We start from the raw sequence: 6,978 nt of genomic DNA on the forward strand, positions 1-6,978 counted from the left end.
TTGCTTGTTCTAGTTTCGAGAAGAATGCTCGTGCAATTTTGATTGGGATTGCTTTGAATGTGTAGATAGCTTTGGGTAGTATTGACATTTTGACAATATTTATTCTTCCAATCCATGAGCATGGAATGTTTTTCCATTTCTTTATATCTCCTTCAATTTCCTTCATAAGCTTTCTATAGTTTTCAGCATACAGATCTTTTCCATCTTTGGTTAGATTTATTCCTAGGTATTTTATGGTTCTTTGTGCAATTGTGAATGGGATCAGTTTCTTGATTTGTCTTTCTGTTGCTTCATTATTAGTGTATAAGAATGCAACTGATTTTGTATCCTGCAACTTTGCTAAATTCGTGTATCAGTTCTAGCAGACTTCTGGTGGAGTCTATCGGATTTTCCATGTATAATATCATGTCATCTGCAAAAAGTGAAATATTAACTTCATCTTTGCCAATTTGGATGCCTTTGATTTCCTTTTGTTGTCTGATTACTGATTCTGGAACTTCCAATACTATGTTAAACAACAGCGGTGAGAGTGGGCATCCCTGTCGTGTTCCTGATCTCAGGGAAAAAGCTCTCAGTTTTTCCCCATTGAGGATGATGTTAGCTGTGGGATTTTCATAGATGGATTTTATGATGTTTAAGTATGTTCCATCTATCCTGACTTTCTCAAGGGTTTTTATTAAGAAAGGGTGCTGGATTTTGTCAAAGGCCTTTTCTGCATTGATTGATAGGATCATATGGTTCTTATCTTTTCTTTTATTAATGTGATGTATCATGTTGATTGATTTGTGAATGTTGAACCAGCCCTGCATCCCAGGAATGAATCCCACTTGATCATGGTGAATAATTCTTTTTATATGCTTTTGAATTCAATTTGCTAGTATCTTATTGAGAATTTTTGCATCCATATTCATCAGGGATATTGGTCTGTAGTTCTCTTTTTTACTGGGTCTCTGTCTGGTTTAGGAATCAAAGTAACACTAGCTTCCTAGTATGAGTCTGGAAGTTTTCCTTCCCTTTCTATTTCTTGGAATAGCTTGAGAAGGATAGGTATTATCTCTGCTTTAAAGTCTGGTAGAACTCCCCTGGGAAGCCATCTGGTCCTGGACTCTTATTTCTTGGGAGATTTTTGATGACTAATTCAATTTCTTTGCTGGTTATGGGTCTGTTAAAGCTTTCTATTTCCTCCTGATTGAGTTTTGGAAGCATGTGGGTGTTTAGGAATTTGTCCATTTCTTCCAGGTTGTCCACTTTGTTGGCATATAATTTTTCATAGTATTCCCTGATAATTGCTTGTATCTCTGAGGGATTGGTTGTAATAATTCCATTTTCATTCATGATTTTATCTATTTAGGTCATCTCCTTTTTTTGAGAAGTCTGGCTAGAGGTTTATGAATTTTGTTTATTTTTTCAAAAAACCAACTCTTGGTTTCTTTGATTTGCTCTACAGTTTTTTCAGATTCTATATTGTTTATTTCTGCTCCGATCTTTATTATTTCTCTTCTTCTGCTGGGTTTAGGCTGTCTTTGCTGTTCTGCTTCTATTTCCTTTAGGTGTGCTGTTAGATTTTGTATTTGGGATTTTTCTTGTTTCTTGAGATAGGTCTGGATTGCAATGTATTTTCGTCTCAGGACAGCCTTTGCTGCATCCCAAAATGTTTGGATTGTTGTATTTTCATTTTCGTTTGTTTCCATATATTTTTAAATTTCTTCTCTAATTGCCTGGTTGACCCACTCATTCTTTAGTAGGGTGTTCTTTAACCTCCATGCTTTTGGAGGTTTTCCAGGCTTTTTCCTGTGGTTGATTTCAAGCTTCATCGCATTGTGGTCTGAAATATGCATTGTATGATTTCAATTCTTGTATACTTGTGAAAAGCTGTTTTGTGACCCAGTATGTGATCTATCTTGGAGAATGTTCCATGTGCACTCGAGAAGAAAGTATATTCTGTTGCTTTGGGATGCAGAGTTCTAAATATATCTGTCAAGTCCATCTGATCCAATGTATCATTCAGGGCCCTTGTTTCTTTATTGACCGTGTGTCTAGATGATCTATCCATTTCTGTAAGTGGAGTGTTAAAGTCCCCTGCAATTACCACATTCTTATCAATAAGGTTGCTTATGTTTACGAGTAATTGTTTTATATATCTGGGGACTCCTGTATTCGGAACATAGACATTTATAATTGTTAGCTCTTCCTGATGGAAAGACCCTGTGATTATTATATAATGCCCTTTTTCATCTCTTGTTACAGCCTTTAATTTAAAGTCTCGTTTGTCTGATATAAGTATGGCTACTCCAGCTTTCTTTTGACTTCCAGTGGCATGATAAATAGTTCTCCATCCCCTCACTCTCAATATGAAGGTGTCCTCAGGTCTAAAATGAGTCTCTTGTGGACGGCAAATAGATGGGTCTTGTTTTTTTATCCATTCGGATACCCTATGTCTTTTGGTTGGCACATTTAGTCCATTTACATTCAGTGTTATTCTAAAAAGATATGGGTTTAGAGTCATTATGATGTCCATATATTTCATGCTTGTAGCAATGTCTCTGGTATTTGTCTCACAGGATCCCCCTTAGGAACTCTTGTAGGGCTGGTTTAGTGGTGACAAATTCCTTCAGTTTTTGTTTGTTTGGGAAGACCTTTATCTCTCCTTCTATTCTAAATGACAGACTTGCTGGATAAAGGATTCTTGCCTGCATGTTTTTTCTGTCCATCATATTGAGGATCTCCTGCCATTCCTTTCTGGCTTGCCAAGTTTCAGTAGAGAGATCGGTCACGAGTCTTATAGGTCTCCCTTTATAAGTTAGAGCACGTTTATCCCTAACTGCTTTCAGAATTTTCTCTTTATCCTTGTATTTTACCAGTTTCACTATGATATGTCATGCAGAAGATCGATTCAAGTTATGTCTGAAGGGAGTTCCCTGTGCCTCTTGGATTTCAATGCCTTTTTCCTCCCCCAGATCAGGGAAGTTCTCAGCTATTATTTCTTCAAATATATTCAGCACCTTTCCCTCTCTCTTCCTCCTCTGGAATACCAATTATGCGTAGATTATTTCTCTTTAGTGCATCACTTAGTTCTCTAATTTTCCCCTCATACTCCTGGATTTTTTTATCTCTCTTTTTCTCAGCTTCTTCTTTTTCCATAATTTTATCTTCTAGTTCACCTATTCTCTCCTCTGGCTCTTCAATCCGAGCCGTGGTTGTCTCCATTTTATTTTGCAGCTCACTGATAGCATTTTTTAGCTCCTCCTGGCTGTTTCTTTGTCCCTTGATCTCTGTAGCAAGAGATTCTCTGCTGTCCTTTATACTGTTTTCAAGCCCAGCGATTAATTTTATGACTGTTATTCTCAATTCAGTTTCTGTTATTTTGTTTAAATCGTTTTTGATCAGTTCGTTAGCTGTTGCTATTTTCTGGAGGTTTTTTTGAGGGGAATTCCTCGGTTTCGTCATTTTGGATAGTCCCTGGAGTGGTGCCGGACTGTGGGGCACTTCCCCTGTGCTGTCTTGAATAACTTGGTTTGGTGGGCGGGGCCGCAGTTTGACCTGATGTCTGCCCCCAGCCCACCGCTGGGGCCACAGTCAGAGTGGTGTGTGCCTTCTCTTTCCCTCTCCTTGGGATGGGATTCACTGTGGGGTGGCGTGGCCTGTCTGGGCTACTTGCACACTGCCAGGCTTGTGGTGCTGGGGATCCGGCATATTAGCTGGGGTGGATAGGCAAGGTGCACATCGACAAGAGGGGCAGGCTCAGCTAGCTTTTCCTTTGGAGGTCCACTTCGGGAGGGGACCTGAGCCACCAGGAGGGAGTCTGACCCGCCAGAGGGATGGATCCGCAGAAGCACAGCGTTGGGTGTTTGTGTGGTGCAAGCAAGTTCCCTGGCAGGAACTGGTTCCCTTTGGGATTTTGGCTGGGGAATGGGCGAGGGAGATGGCGCTGGCGAGCGCCTTTGTTCCCCGCCAAGCTGCGCTCTGTCATCAGGGGCTCAACAACTCTCCCTCCCATTGTCCTCCAGCCCTCCCGTTCTCTGAGCAGACCTATTAGCTTATAACCTTCCAGATGTTAAGTCCCGCTTGCTGCCAGAACACACACCGTCTGGCCCCTCCGCTTTTGCCAGCCAGACTCAGGGGCTCTGCTTTGCTGGAGGGCTGCCCCTCTGCCCCGGCTCCTTCCCACAAGTCCGTGTAGCGCGCACCGCCTCTCCACCCTTCTTACCCTCTTCCGTGGACCTCTCGTCTATGCTTGCCTCCAGACAATCCATTCTGCTAATCTTCTGGTGATTTTCTGGGTTATTTATGCAGGTTTGGGTGGAATCTAAGTGATCCACAGGACGCTGAGCTCAGAGTCCTCCTACGCTGCCATCTTCCCAGAAGCCCCCTGTGTTTAGTTTTAAACCGCAATTAAATACCAGTAATGAAACAACATTTGCTTGGAAATGTATACATTTATTTTTCTTAAAATATTATTGTCATCAATTTCTCCAATTATTATGTTTTTTATTGTTTGGAACTTTCATTTTTCCAAGCAGGAATTTAATATTACATAAGTCAGATACTGGGAGTGCTGTTAGTAGCTTTCAGGATATTATCTTGAGCTTGGTTGGACTGCAGAATAAGGATTATTTCATTAACCTTGGCACAGAGGAACTCAGGATATTTGAGCATATAAAGAATTTCAGCATCCTCCATTTCCAGCAGTATTTGAGAGAATTTCCCAGCCAGAGTTGGGTGAATGGCTTGAACCAGAGTAACCAGCTTTTCACCCAAAACATTCTTCTGAGTAGTAATTTGATGCCCACACAGATACATTCGACATATCATGACCAACAGGGATGGGCTTCTGGATGGATGCTGGCCTTCCTACTTTAAATTTACGAGGCCTGAAGACATCTGCAACACCAGTAACTTTCTTGAATCTTTGGTTTGCATGTGATCCCAAAGAAGAAGTTTGAGGTTAAACAGCCATGGTCAGGGTTGTTGTACTGGTGATTTGATAGGCTGATTTGATCCCTGGCACTTGTGGTGGTATGAAGGTGCTGACTAATGGCTTATGTGCTACTGCTGTGTGGATAGCATAATGTATATTCTGAGATGGATGATGTTTGTCCCTGAACACAGGCTTGCAAAGATGTGCACTGCACAGTGAGACTGAGGAAGAATCGACATGAAGTTATTTGATGGTGTTTTATTTCAATAGTTGATTATAGGATTATCTTCATCTCTCACAGCTGAGATTCTCTCCATGTAGTTCTTGGTGAGGAAAGCATGGCACTCATCCTTACTCTGTGCAATAGCCACATACAGTGGTTTGGTGATCACAATTTTCCCATTCATTTCCATGACAGCTTTATTAGCTTCCTCAGGAGTTGTATACCAAACAAAACCAAAGCCTTTGCTGTGGCCTGCCTCCATCATGACCCTGGCACTAGAGATTGTCCCAAAGAGAGAGAATTCTCTTCTCAGTTGTTTGTCATCAATTTCCTCTTCAAGATTTTTCACATAGAGGTTAGCCCCCTTGCCCTTGGTGAGTTTACCTGTTTTATTTGTTCAAATTTGTGTTTTAGTTCATATTGTCTCTCCAGTTTGTTCTGGGCTCTACCAACATAAATTTGATTTCCATTAAGGACTTTTCCATTCATTTCTTCAATGGCTTTCTTTGCATCTTCCCAATTCTCAAAACTCACAAATCCAAACCCTTTGGATTTTCCACTTTCAAAAGTCATAACTCTCACACTTAATACAGAACCAAACTCACCAAAAATTTCTTTAAGGCATTCATCATCTACATCATCTCCAAAATTCCTGATGTAAACACTGGTAAATATATTTGCTTTAGCTCTGAGCTCTGCCTCCCTTTTTTTGCGAGGTTTAAACTGCCCAAAAAAATTCGCCTACCTTTCAACAGAATACCATTCATCTTTGCAATAGCCCTTTCAGTGGCATCTGATTTCTCAAAATGCACAAATCCAAAACCCCTTGATCCACTTTCATCACTTACTACTTTACAAGAAAGAATGTTTCCAAAGACAGAACATGTATTATAAAGGGACTTATTAACAATAGATGGCAAGATTTTTAATGAATATATTGCCCACTGCACTCTTACAAAGTGATAGGTCATGCTGGGACCACATAATAGGCAGTAGTTTGCCATTCATAATATCAAAGTTCATAGTGTTCAGAGCCCACTCAGTATCCACCTGCACCAAGAAGTTTACATACGCTTAGCCCAGGGAGTGGCGTGTTACCTCATCGCGGCACAACCGAATGGAAAGGATAGGCCCAGCTCTAAGGAATTTCCCATACAACATTGCCTCATTCACTTCAGGGTGCAAGTCTCTGACATAGAGTGTGGACATTTCGAAGTGGGTAACTGAAGCATTCATCTTGAGTTAGATCTTGAGTGAGATCTCCATCAGGCACCAACACCGGAACTCTTTCAGTGGGAGATAGTCAATCAAAGGAGGAATTGAGGCCAGGAATGCTCTGTTTGGCTTCAGCCACAGTTGAAGCTGGAGCTCAGCCGTGGGAAACTGAGACTATGGGCCTCGGTTATGGTGAGTCATGAACATTGCCTATAGATACATATAGCGTGCCTGATTGTGATGCAGTCTGTGCTAGTTCAGTGTCACGTGCATAGGTGTCATAAGCCAAGGGGATGAAGGCAGGCAGGCAGCCTTTCATGTCATGTTTTTTCTGATGGCTAAAATCAGAATTTTCTTTGCTCAGCCTCCTTAGGCACCCAAAGGTAGTGGCCACAACTGTTCCACGGGCTACTTGGATGCAAGAAATGCATCTCCAGGCAGTGAAAAGCAGGTGCTTCAGTGGTCTTTGTCTAACTTGCCTTACTTTTTCTTATCACTAACATTCCACCTCCACTCCTCTCTTCCCCAGCCCCTCTCCACTTCTCACCATCTGTCCTCTGCTCCATCCTTCTCCATCCTTCCCAACCCTTCATGCTTATGTGTGTGTGTGTGTGTGTGTGTG

General features: G+C 41.4%; 1 pseudogene; it reads right to left on the reverse strand.

Annotated features, from left to right (window-relative positions):
• Positions 1–5,181: 5,181 nt before the first annotated feature.
• Positions 5,182–6,377, reverse strand: LOC109257542 (polyadenylate-binding protein 1-like; annotated as a pseudogene).
• Between the last annotated feature and the right edge of the window lie 601 nt (positions 6,378–6,978).

Source organism: Panthera pardus, unplaced genomic scaffold (genome assembly GCF_024362965.1).
Source record: "Panthera pardus isolate Hobbes unplaced genomic scaffold, ASM2436296v1 HiC_scaffold_27, whole genome shotgun sequence".
NCBI classification, from domain to species: Eukaryota; Metazoa; Chordata; class Mammalia; order Carnivora; family Felidae; genus Panthera; species Panthera pardus.